Source organism: Grampus griseus (assembly GCF_964374135.1).
Source record: "Grampus griseus genome assembly, chromosome: 6".
Taxonomy (NCBI): domain Eukaryota; kingdom Metazoa; phylum Chordata; class Mammalia; order Artiodactyla; family Delphinidae; genus Grampus; species Grampus griseus.
Genome location: NC_139000.1, coordinates 56,073,096 through 56,090,481, shown reverse-complemented (window position 1 = coordinate 56,090,481; position 17,386 = coordinate 56,073,096). Strand labels below are relative to the sequence as shown.

At 38.0% G+C, this 17,386-nt stretch overlaps 1 protein-coding gene across 2 annotated transcripts in view; it reads right to left on the bottom strand.

Annotated features, from left to right (window-relative positions):
- IL33 (interleukin 33) overlaps nt 1–13,198 on the bottom strand; it is a 46,340-nt gene extending 33,142 nt beyond the window's left edge. The window contains exon 1 of one of the 2 annotated variants that reach the window (XM_082657209.1): nt 13,165–13,198. The gene's annotated coding sequence lies outside the window, so the exon portion shown is untranslated. The remainder of the gene's footprint in view (nt 1–13,164) is intronic. The other variant, XM_082657210.1, reaches the window with a different exon arrangement.
- Between the last annotated feature and the right edge of the window lie 4,188 nt (nt 13,199–17,386).

Genomic DNA, 17,386 nt, shown 5'->3' with positions numbered 1-17,386 from the left:
TTGAAGAGGCTGTCCTTTCTCCACTGTACATTCCTGCCTCCTTTATCAAAGATAAGGTGACCATATGTGCGTGGGTTTATCTCTGGGCTTTCGATCCTGTTCCATTGATCTATCTTTCTGTTTTTGTGCCAGTACCATACTGTCTTGATTACTCTAGCTTTGTCGTATAGTCTGAAGTCAGGGAGCCTAATTCCTCCAGCTCCGCTTTTCATTCTCAAGATTGCTTTGGCTATTCGGGGTCTTTTGTGTTTCCATACAAATTGTGAAATTTTTTATTCTAGTTCTGTGGAAAATACCAGTGGTAGTTTGAGAGGGATTGCATTGAATCTGTAGATTGCTTTGGGTAGTATAGTCATTTTCACAATATTGATTCTTCCAATCCAAGAACATGGTATAGCTCTCCATCTATTTGTATCATCTTTAATTTCTTTCATCAGTGTCTTATAATTTTCTGCATACAGGTCTCTTGTCTCTGTAGGTAGGTTTATTCCTAGATATTTTATTCTTTTTGTTGCAATGGTAAATGGGAGTGTTTTCTTGATTTCACTTTCAGATTTTTCATCATTAGTGTATAGGAATGCCAGAGATTTCTGTGCATTAATTTTCTATCCTGCAACTTTACCAAATTCATTGATTACCTCTAGTAGTTTTCTGGTAGCATGTTTAGGATTCTCTATGTATAGTATCATGTCATCTGCAAACAGTGACAGCTTTACTTCTTCTTTTCCGATTTGGATTCCTTTTATTTCCTTTTCTTCTCTGATTGCTGTGGCTAAAACTTCCAAAACTATGTTGAATAAGAGTGATGAGAGTGGGCAACCTTATCTTGTTACTGATCTTAGTGGAAATGCTTTCAGTTTTTCACCATTGAGGACGATGTTGGCTGTGGGTTTGTCATATATGGCCTTTATTATGTTGAGGAAAGTTCCCTCTATGCCTACTTTCTGCAGAGTTTTTATCATAAATGGGTGTTGAATTTTGTTGAAAGCTTTCTCTGCATCTATTGAGATGATCATATGGTTTTTCTCCTTCAATTTGTTAATATGGTTTATCACATTAATTGTTTTGCATATTTTGAAGAATCCTTGCATTCCTGGGATAAACCCCAGTTGATCATGGTGTATGATCCTTTTAATGTGCTGTTGGATTCTGTTTGCAGTATTGTGTTGAGGATTTTTACATCTATGTTCATCAGTGATATTGGCCTGTAGTTTTCTGTCTTGTGACATCCTTGTCTGGTTTTGGTATCAAGGTGATGGTGGCCTCGTAGAATGAGTTTGGGAGTGTTCCTCCCTCTGCTATATTTTGGAAGAGTTTGAGAAGGATAGGGGTTAGCTCTTCTCTAAGTTTTTGATAGAATTCGCCTGTGAAGCCATCTGGTTCTGGACTTTTGTTTGTTGGAAGATTTTTAATCACAGTTTTCATTTCAGTGCTTGTGATTGGTCTGTTCATATTTTCTATTTCTTCCTGATTCAGTCTTGGCAGGTTGTGCATTTCTAAGAATTTGTCCATTTCTTCCACGTTGTCCATTTTATCGGCATAGAGTTGCTTGTAGTAATCTCTCATGATCTTTTGTATTTCTGCAGTGTCAGTTGTTACTTCTGCTTTTTCATTTCTAATTCTATTGATTTGAGTCTTCTCCCTGTTTTTCTTGATGAGTCTGGCTAATGGTTTATCAATTTTGTTTATCTTCTCAAAGAACCAGCTTTTAGTTTTATTGATCTTTGCTATCATTTCCTTCGTTTCTTTTTCATTTATTTCTTATCTGATTTTTATGATTTCTTTCCTTCTGCTAACTTTGGGGTTTTTTGTTCTTCTTTCTCTAATTGCTTTAGGTGCAGGGTTAGGTTGTTTATTCGAGATGTTTCCTGTTTCTTAAGGTAGGATTGTATTGCTACAAACTTCCCACTTAGAACTGCTTTTGCTGCATCCCATAGGTTTTGGGTCGTCGTGTCTCCATTGTCATTTGTTTCTAAGTATTTTTTAATTTTCCTCTTTGATTTCTTCAGTGATCACTTCGTTATTAAGTAGTGTATTGTTTAGCCTCCATGTGTTTGTATTTTTTACAGATCTTTTCCTGTAATTGATATCTAGTCTCATAGCGCTGTGGTTGGAAAAGATACTTGAAAGAATTTCAATTTTCTTAAATTTACCAAGGCTTGACTTGTGACCCAAGATATGATCTATCCTGGAGAATGTTCCATGAGCACTTGAGAAAAATGTGTATTCTGTTGTTTTTGGATGGAATGTCCTATAAATATCAATTAAGTCCATCTTGTTTAATGTAACATTTAAAGCTTGTGTGTCCTTATTTATTTTCATTTTGGATGATCTGTCCATTGGTGAAAGTGGGGTGTTAAAGTCCCCTACTATGAGTGTGTTACTGTCAATTTCCCCTTTTATGGCTGTTAGTATTTGCCTTATGTATTGATGTGCTCCTTGTTGGGTGCATAAATATTTACAATTGTTATATCTTCTTCTTGGATCGATCCCTTGATCATTATGTAGTGTCCTTCTTTGTCTCTTCTAATAGTCTTTATTTTAAAGTCTATTTTGTCTGATCTGAGAATTGCTACTCCAGCTTTCTTTTGATTTCCATTTGCATGAAATATCTTTTTCCATCCCCTTACTTTCAGTCTGTATGTGTCTCTAGGTCTGAAGTGGGTCTCTTGTAGACAGCAAATATATGGGTCTTGTTTTTGTATCCATTCAGCCAATCTGTGTCTTTTGGTGGGAGCATTTAGTCCATTTACCTTAAAGGTAATTATCGATATGTATGTTCCTATTCCCATTTTCTTAATTGTTTTGGGTTCGGTATTGTAGGTCTTTTCCTTCTCTTGTGTTTCTTGCCTAGAGAAGGTCCTTTAGCAGTTGTTGTTAAGCTGGTTTGGTGGTGCTGAACTCTCTCAGCTTTTGCTTGTCTGTAAAGGTTTTAATTTCTCCATCAAATCTGAATGAGATCCTTGCTTGGTAGAGTAATCTTGGTTGTAGGTTTTTCTCTTTCATCACTTTAAATATGTCTTGCCAGTCCCTTCTGGCTTGCAGAGTTTCTGCTGAAAGATCAGCTGTTAACCTTATGGGGATTCCCTTTTGTGTTATTTTTTTTTCCCTTGCTGCTGTTAATATGTTTTCTTTGTATTTAATTTTTGACAGTTTGATTAATATTTGTCTTTGTGTTTTTCTCCTTGGATTTATCCTGTATGGGACTCTCTGTGCTTCCTGGACTTGAGTAACTATTTCCTTTCCCATATTAGGGAAGTTTTCAACTATAATCTCTTCAAATATTTTCTCAGTCCCTTTCTTTTTCTCTTCTTCTTCTGGAACCCCTATAATTCGAATGTTGGTGCATTTAACGTCGTCCCAGAGGTCTCTGAGACTGTCCTCAGTTCTTTTCATTCTTTTTTCTTTATTCTGCTCTGCAGTAGTTATTTCCACTATTTTATCTTCCAGGTCACTTAATCGTTCTTCTGCCTCAGTTATTCTGCTACTCTGATCCCATCTAGAGTATTTTTAATTTCATTTATTGTGTTGTTCATCATTGTTTGTTTCATCTGTAGTTCTTCCAGGTCCTTGTTGTGGACCAGTGTTCTGAAGTTGGCTTTCCCACGTCAGAGGCACAACACTGAGTCCTGGCTGGAACACCAAGAGCCTTTCATCCACACGGCTCAGAATAAAAGGGAGAAAAAGTAGAAAGAAAGAATTAGTAGAAGTAGAAAGAAAGAAAGACAGGAGAGAGGGAGGGAGTAATGATGGAAGGAAGGAGGGAAGGAAGGAAAAAAGAAAGAAGATAAAGTAAAATAAAGTAAGATAAAATATAATAAAGTTATTAAAATAAAAAATAATTATTAAGAAAAATAAAAAGACGGATAGAACCCTAGGGCAAATGGTGGAAGCAAAGCTATACAGATATAATCTCACACAGACGCATACACATACACACTCACAAATAGAGGAAAAAGGGAAAAAATCATACATCTTACTCTCAAAGTCCACCTCCTCAATTTGGGTGATTCATTGTCTAAAGGAGGGAAGGAAGGAAAGAAAGAAAGAAAGAAGATAAAGTAAAATAAAATAAAGTTATTAAAATAAAAAATAATTTTTAAGAAAAAAAATTTTTTTTTAAAAGAAGGAAGGATAGAACCCTAGGACAAATGGTGGAAGCAAAGCTATACAGACAAAAATCTCACACACAAGCATACACATACACACAAAAAGAGGAAAAGGGGAAAAAATCATAAATCTTGCTCTCAAAGTCCACCTCCTCAATTTGGGATGATTCGTTGTCTATTCATGTATTCCACAGATGCAGGGTACATCAAGTTGATTGGGGAGCTTTAATCCACTGCTTCTGAGGCTGCTGGGAGAGATTTCCCTTTCTCTTCTTTGTTCTCACAGCTCCCAGGGGCTCAGCTTTGGATTTGGCTGCGCCTCTGCGTGTAGGTCGCCGGAGGGCATCTGTTCTTCACTCAGACAGGACGGGGTTAAAGGAGCAGCTGATTCGGGGGCTGTGGCTCACTCAGGCCGGGGGGGAGGGAGGGGCACATAGTGCGGGGCGAGCCTGTGGCGGCAGAGCCCAGCGTGACGTTGCAGCAGCGTGAGGCGCGCCATGTGTTCTCCTGGGGGAGTTGTCCCTGGATCCCGGGACCCTGGCAGTGGCGGGTTGCACAGGCTCCCCGGAAGCGGGGTGTGGTTAGTAACCTGTGCTCACACACAGGCTTCTTGGTGGTGGCAGCAGCAGCCTTACCATCTCATACCCGTCTCTGGGGTCTGCGCTTTTAGCCACAGCTCGCGCCCGTCTCTGGAGCTCCTTTAAGCAGCGCTCTTAATCCCCTCTCCTCGCGCACCAGGAAACAAAGAGGGAAGAAAAAGTCTCTTGCCTCTTCGGCAGGTCCAGACTTTTCCCCGGACTCCCTCCCGGCTAGCCGTGGTGCACTAACCCCCTGCAGGCTGTGTTCACGCCGCCAACCCCAGTCCTCTCCCGGCACTCCGACTGAAGCCCGAGCCTCAACTCCCAGACCCGCCTGCCCTGGCGGGTGAGTAGACAAGCCTCTCGGGCTGTTGAGTGCCAGTCGGCCCTGATCCTCCGTGCGGGAATCTCCCCTCTTTGCTCTCTGCACCCCTGTTGCTGTGTTCTCCTCCGCGGCTCCAAAGCTTTCCCCCTGTGCCACCTGCTGTCTCCGCCCGCGAAGGGGCTTCCTAGTGTGTGGAAACCTTTCCTCCTTCACAGCTCCCTCCCACTGGTGCAGGTCCCATCCCTATCCTTTTGTCTCTGTTTATTCTTTTTTCTTTTGCCCTACCCAGGTATGTGGGGGGTTTCTTGCCTTTTGGGAGATCTGAGGTCTTCTGCCAGCGTTCAGTAGGTGTTCTGTAGGAGTTGTTCCATGTGTAGATGTATTTCTGGTGTATCTGTGGGGAGGAAGGTGATCTCCGCGTCTTACTCTACCACCATCTTCCCGGAAGCCCCCCTAAAGACAATTTTTGAGGTGTTTTTCAGACTAAGGCAGAATCCTCAGGATGACTTTGAAAAGAATTTGGGTGCCCTTCTCAGCGACGGGCAAGAAGTCCTAAAAAACTAAAAATGGTTGGAGTTCTGCAGGAATGAGGGGATGCTGAGAGTTTACCTAGCATGAATGTTGTTTTTTAACTGACAAATCTCTTTTCTTTCCCCAAAAAAGAAATTTAGATATGCAGAAACCTCAGCCATTCATGGCAATACTGTCTCCATCTGACAATAACAGGTCTAGGTATAGGCATGTAACACAGATCTTACCATTGAGACAAAGGAGAGGTGTGCCTGGGACTTCTGGGAAACTTTCTCTCCTTAGAAGTAAGTGCTGTTTGACTTCCACTCACTTGCCCTCTGTGAGGATGTGGTGCTCAAAGCTGGGCCAGCCATCTTCTCCCATGAAGGGAGAGATCATGGACAGTCTGAGAATGGCAGAGCAGAAGGGTAAGAAGAGCCTGGGTCTTTTGGTTATGTCCTTGATTCTTTGCACCAACTCTGGGGCTGCCAACTTCAGAACTTCTTGTTAAGTGAGCAGTAAGTGTCCTTATAATTTGAGCCATATTCAATTTGTTATTCTTTTATTGCAGCTAAAGCATATCAAGTGATACAAATTATCTTTACATATTTTTTGTCTAAATGTAATCTACATTGGCTTTTTCTAAATCCTAAAAAGAAATGGCTAACATCTAATGTATTCTGGACATTGACTTAATAATATCTCTAAATACAGTTGGGTTGTTTAAACATTCTCCCCCACCCCCTGCTCAAAGCCCTTCTTTATAAACATTTTTAATTTTAGTAAAAAATAGATAATATAAAACTTACCATCTTAACCATTTTTAAGTGTACACTTCAGTAGTGTTAACTACGTTCACATTGTTGTGCAACAGATCTCTAGCACTTTTTCATCTTGCAAAACTAAAACTATATCCATCATACAACAACTCACCATTTCCCCCTTCCCAAAGCCCATGGCAACACCATTCCACTCTCTGTTTCTTGTGTTTGACTACTTTAATACCTCCTATAAGTGGGATCATATAGTATACAGTATTTGTGTCTGGCTTATTTCACTTAGCATAATATCCTCAAGGTTCATCCCTGTTGTAGCATGTGACAGGATTTCCTCCTTTTTTTTTAAGACTGAATAATATTCCATTGTATGTATATACTATATTTTCTTTATCCATTCATTAGTGGACATTTGGGTTGATTCCACCTCTTGGCTATTCTGAATAATACTACAATGAACATAGGTGTGTAAATAACTCTTCAATATCCTGCTTTCGATTCTTTTGGATACATACACAAAAGTGGGATTGCTAGATCATATGGTGGTTCTATTTTTAATTTTTTGAGGAACCTTCATACTGTGTTCCATAGCAGCTAGTTTAAACATTTTAATATTTAAATAATGATATATTTTAAGCAAAATTTTAGTATAATAATATGAATACATAAATTGATATTTTAAAATCAATAAAAATATTTTATATGAGAGAAAAGCATGATATGACAGAAACAGAATGGATAAACTGAAAAATTTTATATCATGAAAAGATTTTGAAATTTATAAGTAATTATTTGAGTTGTTCTTTTAAAAAAAAATTCAGATTGCCAATAGTGGTACTATTATTACTAGTTTTACTATTAATTTTACAGATTGCCAATATAGTACTTTTATTGCTATTTTATTCTTGTAAAACACCAGTAGGATTTGTTCACCAAAAATTTATATATATATTAATTTGTGTATAATATTGATTATGAAAATCATATACATATAATCATGCATTAAGTCATTGTGGGTGCACACATAGTAGCCAAATGAAATGACTTGTAAAGACATTGAAGATCAAACTTCAGTTAACATCCTATTTATAAAGTGAACTGTTAAGCAGGTTTCCATATCCTCCAGTAACTAATGCAGCAACCAAATTTAAAAAACTGTCAATTAATAACACATCAACATTTTCAAAGTCAAAAAGAACTTAAACAATTGGACCAAAGTGTAAATCAAACAAATGTTTATATACTCATAACAAAATAAAATATTAAAAATAATTGTAAGAAGTATTTTGACATATATCATAGAACTCCAGTGATAATACAAATATGAACTCATGATTTTAACTGAACTGCTTTAATTTCAGTATTAAGATGATATAATCCAATGTATATCCCAGGGCCCAGATTTTGGTAGCCTAATAATGTTCTCCACTGAAGAAACTAGGGCTCTTTGGAGAATGGCTGATTTAATGTTTCAGATAGAAGAAATGCAGGGTGAGCCTGAATAACTTGTTGCCTGAGAACAGAGATGCATATTTTAAAGTTCTGAGGTAGTTTAAAAAGAAAGAGCCACCGTGAAGGGGCTTCTGTGTGCTAAATTGTGACCAAGTGACTGAAGACAACAAAAAATTATAGCTAATCAAAGCAAGTCTGAAAATGAGTTAATTACACATCACCAAAAATCATGAGTCCGTAATGATGCTCAAAAGAGAAAAGCACTGGACTTTCCTGGTGGCGCAGTGGTTGAGAGTCCGCCTGCCGATGCAGGGGACACAGGTTTGTGCCCCAGTCTGGGAAGATCCCACATGCTGCCGAGCGACTGGGCCCGTGAGCCATGGCCACTGAGCCTGCGTGTCTGGAGCCTGTGCTCTGCGACGGGAGAGGCCACAACAGTGAGAGGCCTGCGTACCGCAAAACTTAAGCTATTCCACAGCTCCTTCACTACCACATTATCCCAAATTAGTTGATAGAGGCCAAAGCCACAATGAGAGTCCCTTCCAAAGTTGGTATTCAGCTGGCATGCTCCACGTGGCTAGTTCCTTTCTCACTTATCTCTGCCATGCCATGCCAGCTGTTAAATGTTTTGAACATCATCCCTGGACAGACCATGAGATTTTCTTTCACAACCAAATGGCCACCCAGTGATATACTGCATTGTGTATTAGATATTAAATTTGATTGTTAGAAGACATTTAAAATTCAAGAGTATAGAAGCTTTCTACTCACAGATGTGTGAGTTCCTGGACATTGACCTGAATAAGCTAAGACACAATCCATACCCTGGATATTTAATTCCCATAAAAGTTTCAACAGAGCTATCTTGTGCAATGATCAGAAATACAACTCAGAGGTCTGGAAACTTGTCCACCATGATGTGACAAGCCTTTGTCTCCCACCCTGCCTACTTCATGGGCTGTAGCAGTTTCCCAGATTGCTGACTTCATCATCCTTACATGGGAATCCAAGTAAGCTCAGTCTTGGTTACCTGGTAGCTGGGTTTAAAGTGAAAACTACTGAAATGAAAAGACTATGCTAGACACTTCTCTTCTCCAAAATAAGACCTAATTATTTTCCTCCCCTGGACAGATATGACCTCTTTCTATGCCTAATGATGCAGAGCAAAAGAATATAACTGGTGTCCCTTTCTTTGCCAAGAAGAGGTGTTGCATGTAATAAGTACAGAAGTTATCTGAACCTAGCAGTGAACTACAACCCTCGAGGTTACTAGTCCCTGCATGATTCTATCTAGATAGTAGGGAGAGCCAATAAGTCTAAAGCCAGATGCTCTTTTAGGAGCATTTCCCACAAATAACCAGAAAAAAAAATTGGACGCTGCTATAAACTGGACTTCTATCTAATTTTTTATACTTTTATGAATTAAAAAATACAAAGATTTATAAACAACTTTTTTTTCCAACTGGCACATCACAGTGCGAATGACTTTAATGCTTCTAAATGCTGTGTCTAATCTCATGGACCTCATAGTACTGAGGAGAAATCCTTCCACTTGACATAATGAATGGTAATAATAATTGGACAGCCACATGTAAGCATTATATGTCACATCCTAGGCATGGAACCCTCCAAACTTTTTTAGTAAAACAGCTTATACTCCTTTGAGTCAATAACATCCGATTTATTCTAATAAATGTAATTGGCACCACATAGTGACAATTATGATTATGATTTCACAAACCATATGGCATGTGAGAAAGTCAGTGAAGGAAAAAATATGCATGCTCTTTGATAAAGTAATGCTACATATACATTGAGGTAATACGGATCTTATACAAGTCATAATGAAGAAAAAAAAGGAAGCTAAAGATAGCCACCGAATTACACTAGCATGAATGTTGGCACCTAGGTCTGTGGCTCAAACTCTTAAAAATGACTAGAAAATAAGAAATATTTACTCAAGGAAACAATATTACTACTATTGATTTACCTGCATGAAGCAATCATGCTGACTACTGATAAAGTATTGTTTAAACAGGATTGCTAAAGAGTGTGGACAATTAATATATACAATATATGTATAAAAGATAATTGAAAAATAAAACCTTAGGTAGGAAAAATTTTGGAACTAATAAATTCAGGTTAGAGGAAAGTTCATGTTTGGGTTTAACAAGCCCCCAAATGAAAGAACATGGGGAAAAGTCATATCATTTCCTCTTTTTAAAGAAAATATAAACTACTTAAATAGCATTTCTTAAACAACTGCAACTGATAGAACCAGCAGGCTAAGAAGTTAGGGCTAAGAAGTTAGAGTGGTTGAGATTTGAACACAGCAGACATGCAAAACTATGAAGTTCTGTCCAACTCTTTAAGAAAATATCTAATCTTTGCTAGGAAATCCAAGAGAAGTAATGAGCAAAACATTCTTACAATTGCAAAAGGTCTCAGATTCATTAACACTGCTGGGGAAAATTGTGATGATCATCCAATTTATGAGCTGTTCAAAGTGAAGGGGAACTAGATGTAGACTGGTATGCTGGTTAAAAGTAAAGCCAAGTTTATGGATGGATACTGTTTGTTCTGGCATTACCAGTGGGAATGACAAAAGAAAGTCACATAAGAGAACAGTGGCTGACAAGAACCCTTTCCCTCAGATGGTAATGAATGTAGCCCTAAGGAAAACAGGTGAAAGGTTTTAATGTTATCTCACTAAAATTTTTGTTTGGAAATGATGGAAAATTTGAGTAGAAAATGGCTTCACAAAGAGGATTAGAGACACATTAAATTAAGTCATTTGGAATCCATTTTCTCTGTTGGTCTTTCTCATTCATGGAACTTAACTCTGGGTTTTAATTGCTGTCTGAAATTTGCTAGTTGTGTCATGTTGGGTTAGTACGATCTTTCTAAATCTCACCTGCTTAATTTTATAAATGGAGAAGATAATATTTATTTCACAGAGGTACTGTGAAGATTAAATGGGAGAATGTGGAATGAATGTCTCACATTTAGTAAAATTTCAGTGATCATTAACAGTTACCTTTCATGACGGCTTCTGACTTGCTTTACCTTCATAAGCATCTCATCACCTCTCTAGGGTAGAGTGTTTTATTATTGTTTCGATTTTGTTTTACATTTTACACAAGAAAAAAAAAATTCAGGCTCAGGAAAGTTAAGATCCAAAATCATACAGCTAATCAATGACAGATAATGGAGTTGAGGCCTATCTTACTCTAAAAATCTGTGTTTTTTACTATTATGCTATACTGCACTCTTCACTTAAAGCAAAAAACAAAACAAAACAAAAAAATCAAAAACCTTCACAGGTATAGCATGATTTACCAACAATAATAAGGACAGCATGTGAACGTGTGCCAGGAGTCTGCTACAGGGAAGAAGTGCCCCAAACTCTTTATTCCCCCCTTTAACACCTCCAAAAATGAACTGTGCCTGTCCTCTAAGGCTGTGTACCCTTAAAGTTTCCTTTTTGCATACAGATATAGCACCAGAGAAACCACAGGGAAATTGAAAAGAGATTAGAGGTTCTACCAGGATTTCCTAAAGTCCTTGAACCAAGCATCATTTTTTTTTAATGGAATTAAGATCTCTTTCTGCTGTTCAAGGAGATTATTTTTGGTCTTAATGTTTCTAAATGTTCCTGCTGCAAGTTGAGATATAAGAGAATTCTATCACTTGATTCCCACCATGTTTGGCAAAATTTCAACTTGTTGAATGAAAGATACATTGATTTTGGCGCAGTTACACTCACATCTCCAAAAAAGACCTCATGCTATCAGATTTACTGGCATAAATATTCCCTGATGTATATATTTTTCTTCCCCCAGTGCTGCCCCCTCTGCAGTACTTCCATGTAATGATTTAACTTTGCACTCATATCTCCAAAACAGACCTCATGCTGTCAGATTTACTCGCATAAACAATTCTTGGTGTTTATTTTTTTCTTCCCTCAATGCTGCACCCCAACCCCCCTCCTCACCTCCCACAGTATTTCCCTGTAATGATTTAATTCCTCCATGGAGCAGAACTTTTTACAGCTGAAACTCAGATACATTCCCTGAAGTTGATCGAAAGCTGTTTATTTAATCCTCTACAGACTTTGGCCAGAAGAGGCAGCTCCCATTTCTCAATTGCTTCCCTTACTTTTTAGACCTATTTCAACCCCTAAGTGAAAGTTCCCCTCAGGATTCTTCTCTCTCCATAAATGGGAAAGGAAAAGAGGTACATTCTTGCTTTAGATATTGTAAGTTAAACAGTGATGGGAAAGTGAAAAACATCTAGGTCAACACATTGCTGAGAAAATGAATTATGCAGCCACCAGTCAAATATTTGTAGGAAATCCAGGATCCTTTCAGAGAAGCATGGAGAAGAAAATGTGAAATTTGAGTTGCAGACAGTGATGCCCATGAGAATTCTTTACAGTTTAAGGACACTACCCAGCTGTGTGATTCACCTCAAGCACCCACCCTAAACTTTAAGAAACAGAGGATTCTGAAGTTTTCTGAACACAGAGCTGTGCCTTTTCAGGGTCGAAATTAGAAGAAGTGCACTAAATATTCAAAAGACAAATGTGAGAAGCAGTAGGTAGGGATGTAGGGAACAGCATAGGATGACATACAGGGATGCATACAGTGACATAAAGAGATGATTCAAGCTGAGGAAGCACAATGCTGAGGAGTGAGTGAGCATCAAGAATATCCAGCCACACCTAGTCCTAGATACTCCACTCTCAAGTCTCCGAAGACCTTCTAGAATCAACTCTTGTGCAGCCACAATACTTAGGACCTTGTGTCATGTTTTAAATTAAAATAGTCTGGAGGCAAGTATTCATGCAGGGAAAGATAAGGCAAAGGAAAGTGCAAGACAGCAAGAATTAAAGAGAACAAAAACTATTTTCACTCTAAATGAAGAATAGTAACAACACTAATGAGCTTTTAAATTTACTTATTTAGAATGTTAATTCCTTATTTTTTCACAAATGATTTTTGAGCAGATTTTTTTGAGGGAATGGCACTTTTCAGTTCTTATATTTGTCCTTCTTTCTTGAAAACCGCTTGTAAACAATTGTGAGTATGTTTGTCTTGGATAAGCATTTCAGGAGTAGGAAATAGAATTATCAACTTGCTTTACGAAGTTTTGTGGTGAGGAAGGGGAACAGTACTATAAAAACAATTTATTTTAGCAATCTGTTAATAATTTTATAAATCACTCAAAGGAAAGCAAAATGGAATTCGAAGTTAGTAGCAACTATTATCATCAACTTTTACTTCTATTGGCAATAATAATAAATCGACCTAATCCTTTATTTTATAGAAATAAAACCATTTCTCCATGGTTCTCAAGGTCTCACTTTGCAAGACGTGACTAAAAATCTACCAGAATATTGATTTCATTCTTACCTTGTGATCTTGTTTTGATTTCTCCCCTGAAAAGCTGCAGTTCTCTGTTCAGAGAGCTTGCAGTCTCTATTTATTACCGAAAGTTTGGCAGAGAACCAAGTTGCTGTAGAAGGGAGAGCTGAATGGATGAGATTTTAGCAGGTTTTAATAGCATGTAAAAAGCCAATAGTTACAATCCTGTCAACTAAGATTCACTGCTTTCTGTCTTCTCCCCATTTCCTTCTTAAATTAATCCAGCAATTATGGATTTTATGTTCTGTTTTTATACTTCCAATTCACATGAGAGTCATGTCACATGCAACACTTTCATTATCCCTAAGCCTGAGCAATTATCTGTTACAAGCTAAGTGTTGTGTTTGTGAGGAATGAAAGAAGAGGGCTGTATCTCCTCTTGAAATAAAGCAGTGAAGGAAGAAGGCAAGTAGGCAAGAAGCTAGACGATCTGTGCTGATTTGGAGTTGAGCTGTGTGCAGTAAATGGGAGGGAGAGATGACAGGCAACAACCAAGGGACCTGTCATTATGCTCTACCCTGGTAATTCTTGCAAATACTAAGATTACAAAGGATAAACAGTGTGACTTTATGATGTACTCTGAACTCTGTTTTATTATAAAATGTTCCTCTTTATTTAAGAAGTATCTCTTATAAGCAGTATGTAGTTGGTTTTTGTTTTATTTTGTTTTTAACCAGTTTGGCTATCATTTATCTTTGTACTGGACTATTTAGTCTACTTATATTTACTGTATTTACTGATATATTTGCATTTATGTCTACAATTTTGCTTTATTTTTCTATATTTTGTCCTCCTGGTTTATGCCACATTTTCTTTCTTTCTTTGCTTCTTTTGGATTAATCAAATTTTTAAATTATGAAAATTTCCCCTAGCAGTCATGCACTATAACTTTTCTCTCCTCAGAAGAGTAAGATTGCAAAATACAACAAAAACTGCCAAAACTTCAGCTCTGTTTTAATGGCTTTCTAATTATTTTAAACCTCTGCCTCATGCAATTCCCTAATTTGGCAAATTTTTTGAGGAGAAGACTCTTTGTATGTCAGGCTCAGTTCTCCCCGGCCTTTTTTTCCCACTAAGTTATTGGCCCTTCAAGGCTCCAATTTTGTCTCTTCAGCCCCACAAGACAACCAAAGACTTTGCTGATTTCTCTGTTTCCTAGCAGTGGCCTTCTGCCCAGAGAGAATCCAGATTGCCTGCCTCCTGGTGCAAACATGGAATTGACCAATGCCCTTGGGAGAAAAGCAGCTGTAGCTTCAGCTTCCCTGTCCTTGGAATCTTGATTCCTCATCCTCAATGCTTCTTATCTTTCTCTTACCTTAAATGGGTTTTTGTTTGCTTGTTTTTTTGTTTGTTCATTTGTTTGTTTGTGATGTTTTATCAGCCCTTTTTGGTTATTCTTTTTTTTTTGTAGTACGCAGACCTCTCACTGTTGTGGCCTCTCCCGTTGCAGAGCACAGGCTCCAGATGCGCAGGCTCAGCGGCCATGGCTCACGCCCAGCCACTCCGCTGCACGTGGGATCTTCCCGGACCGGGGCACAAATCCGTGTCCCCAGCATCAGCAGGCGGACTCTCAACCACTGCGCCACCAGGGGAGCCCTCTTTTTGGTTATTCTTAATGGCAACATTGGACTGCCACAAGCTACTCCATTCTATTCGAAGTGAAAGTCCCTAGCTATCTGAGTTCAATACAAATGAAAACATGGCTCCAGAAGCCAGGAGGACTGCAGGTCATTTGGGCTTTATTCAAGTGACAGTAGAATTTATTATCCAAACTGTAAAACTTTTTAGAATGAGAAAAGTGTTATTAATAATTAGTCAGAGTAATAGGTGAATACTGAGATATGGTCACCCCGGTTTTATGACTTACATAGTTCTTTCTCCTCTCCTGTTCATTCTCAAGTACCAACTGCCTCCTTTCAGGGTAGCTACAAGGAGGCTGTCTGAAATTTTGCTGACCCACAGACACATACTAGATCTGGCAATGTTACTTTGTTCCTAAAAGAGAAAAAAAGCTAAAACTGAGGGTTTGCTACAAGCAGACTTTTAAAAATGAAATTGTAAAGGATATACTTCAGACAGAGGAAGTTGACCCCAAATGGTAGACCTAAGGTTCAAGTAGAATTGAAGAGCAAAGCATATGATAAATATGGAGGTACTACTAAACAAATATTGAGTATAAATGATGATAATAATTTATTGTAATATTAAGAAAAGCTAGAACTAAATACATGACAAAACTAGCCCATAAATCTGGAGAGGTGATTATAGGAATGGGAATTCTCTAAGACCATGTATTTGTCAGAAAGAGGATAAAAATATTCCTGAATTTTAGGCTTAGATACATTAAACATGCCTGTTACATTTTTCAGGAAGATTTTCAGAATAATAGATATCAGGCACATAACTAACTTCCAAACTATTGGAGGAGGAAAAATAGAATGAGGTCAAGTATACTGAGATAAAATAGGGAATTCCCTAGCAGTGCAGTGTACTTTCACTGCTGAGGGCCTGGGTTCAATCCTTGGTTGGGGAACTAAGATCCTAGAGGACCCATGGTGCTGCCCAAGAAAAAAAAAAAAAGGAGATGAAATAGTTGTCTATACAATACAAATCAAGCAAGACTGGAGAAAGAACAAAACAGTTCATACAATACAAATCAAGAAAGGAGAGAAAACAAAACATGCAAAAGACAAGACAAAGAGAAGAGACAAAATAGAGTATATTTAACCCAAATATATCAATAATTTCATTATATGAATTATATGCTCCAGTCAAAAAACTAATATTGGGCTTCCCTGGTGGCACAGTGGTTGAGAGTCCACCTGCCGATGCAGGGGACACGGGTCTGTGCCCCGGTCCGGGAGGATCCCACATGCCGTGGAGCGGCTAGGCCCGTGAGCCATGGCCGCTGAGCCTGCGCATCCGGAGCCTGTGCTCCACAATGGGAGAGGCCACAACAGTGAGAGGCCTGCGTACTGCAAAAACAAAAACAAAAACAAAAACTAATATTATTGGACTTGAAAATATTCATCTATATGCTGTTTTTAAGAAACATATACAAAATCTATAAATTGAAATTAAAAGTTAGAAAATTATATGTTGGCAAATACTAATCAATAGAAAGCTAGTATTGCTTCATTCATGTTATGCTTTTAGGTAAAAAGTTTACCTAAAGATGAAGAAATTTACTGAATATGACAAAACATTCAATACACTGGGAAGAAATATATCTAAACTAACAAAAATCTGTTACAGTCTAAAGTACATAAAACAAAAATGAATAGAATTATGGGGGGAAATACACATATCAATCATTCTAGTAGAGATTGAATATGTATAAGCAACTATTAAGCAGAAAAAATATTCATAAGAATTTAGAAATCTTGGATGACACAATCAATGAGCTAGGTCAAATGGATATATAAATTTCATTTTATCTAAGAGTGGAGAATACATACTCTTTTCAAGCATGCATAGAACATTTACAAAATTAAACATATTCTTGTCCATAATGTAAGTTGCAGAACTATTTCAATTGATGTCACTTAATATGGCAGAATATGGAATTCCAGGGTTCCATGCCTTCACAAAAGCAACAAATAAGCTGACAAGAGCTGTTAAAATCAAGTTTCACATTACCCTTCAATCTAGTAAAAACTTACAACAACCACAAAAAGCTTAATGAAGAAAGAAGCTGGTGCATTGCAGTGAGAGAGTGCTGTGGCATTTTTAATTGCCTACTTGCCATCCTTCATCCCCCAGATCAATGGCAGCCAGGAAGATGACAGCCTGCACCCCTGGTGCAGATGCTAGTGCCAGAAGGAGGAAGATAGACCTTATTCTCAAAGAATTCTGGTTGTGTGTTTTGACCTGTCTTGAGGCTCCCTAAAGGACTGGTGCAGGTACTTTCCTTTCTTTTATTTGATTTGAAGCATTCCCAGGGCTGTGGTGGCCTCCTGGGAAGTGTTTGCCAAAAACATTTAAAGGCAAAAGAATTGGCCGCAGCATCGTGGGACAAGATATAAAACAGAATAAGCAATAGACAAGTCAAAAAGCCTGGAAAGGAAGAACTTAAGAAAAGAGATACATGGGAGAATAAGGTCTTTTAAAAGTTCACATGTATACTGGGGAATCAGGAAGTCAATGCTCATACCCAAGTCTGGACACATGTTCAAAACAGGCCTTAGAAGACCCTATATTTTCACCTCTG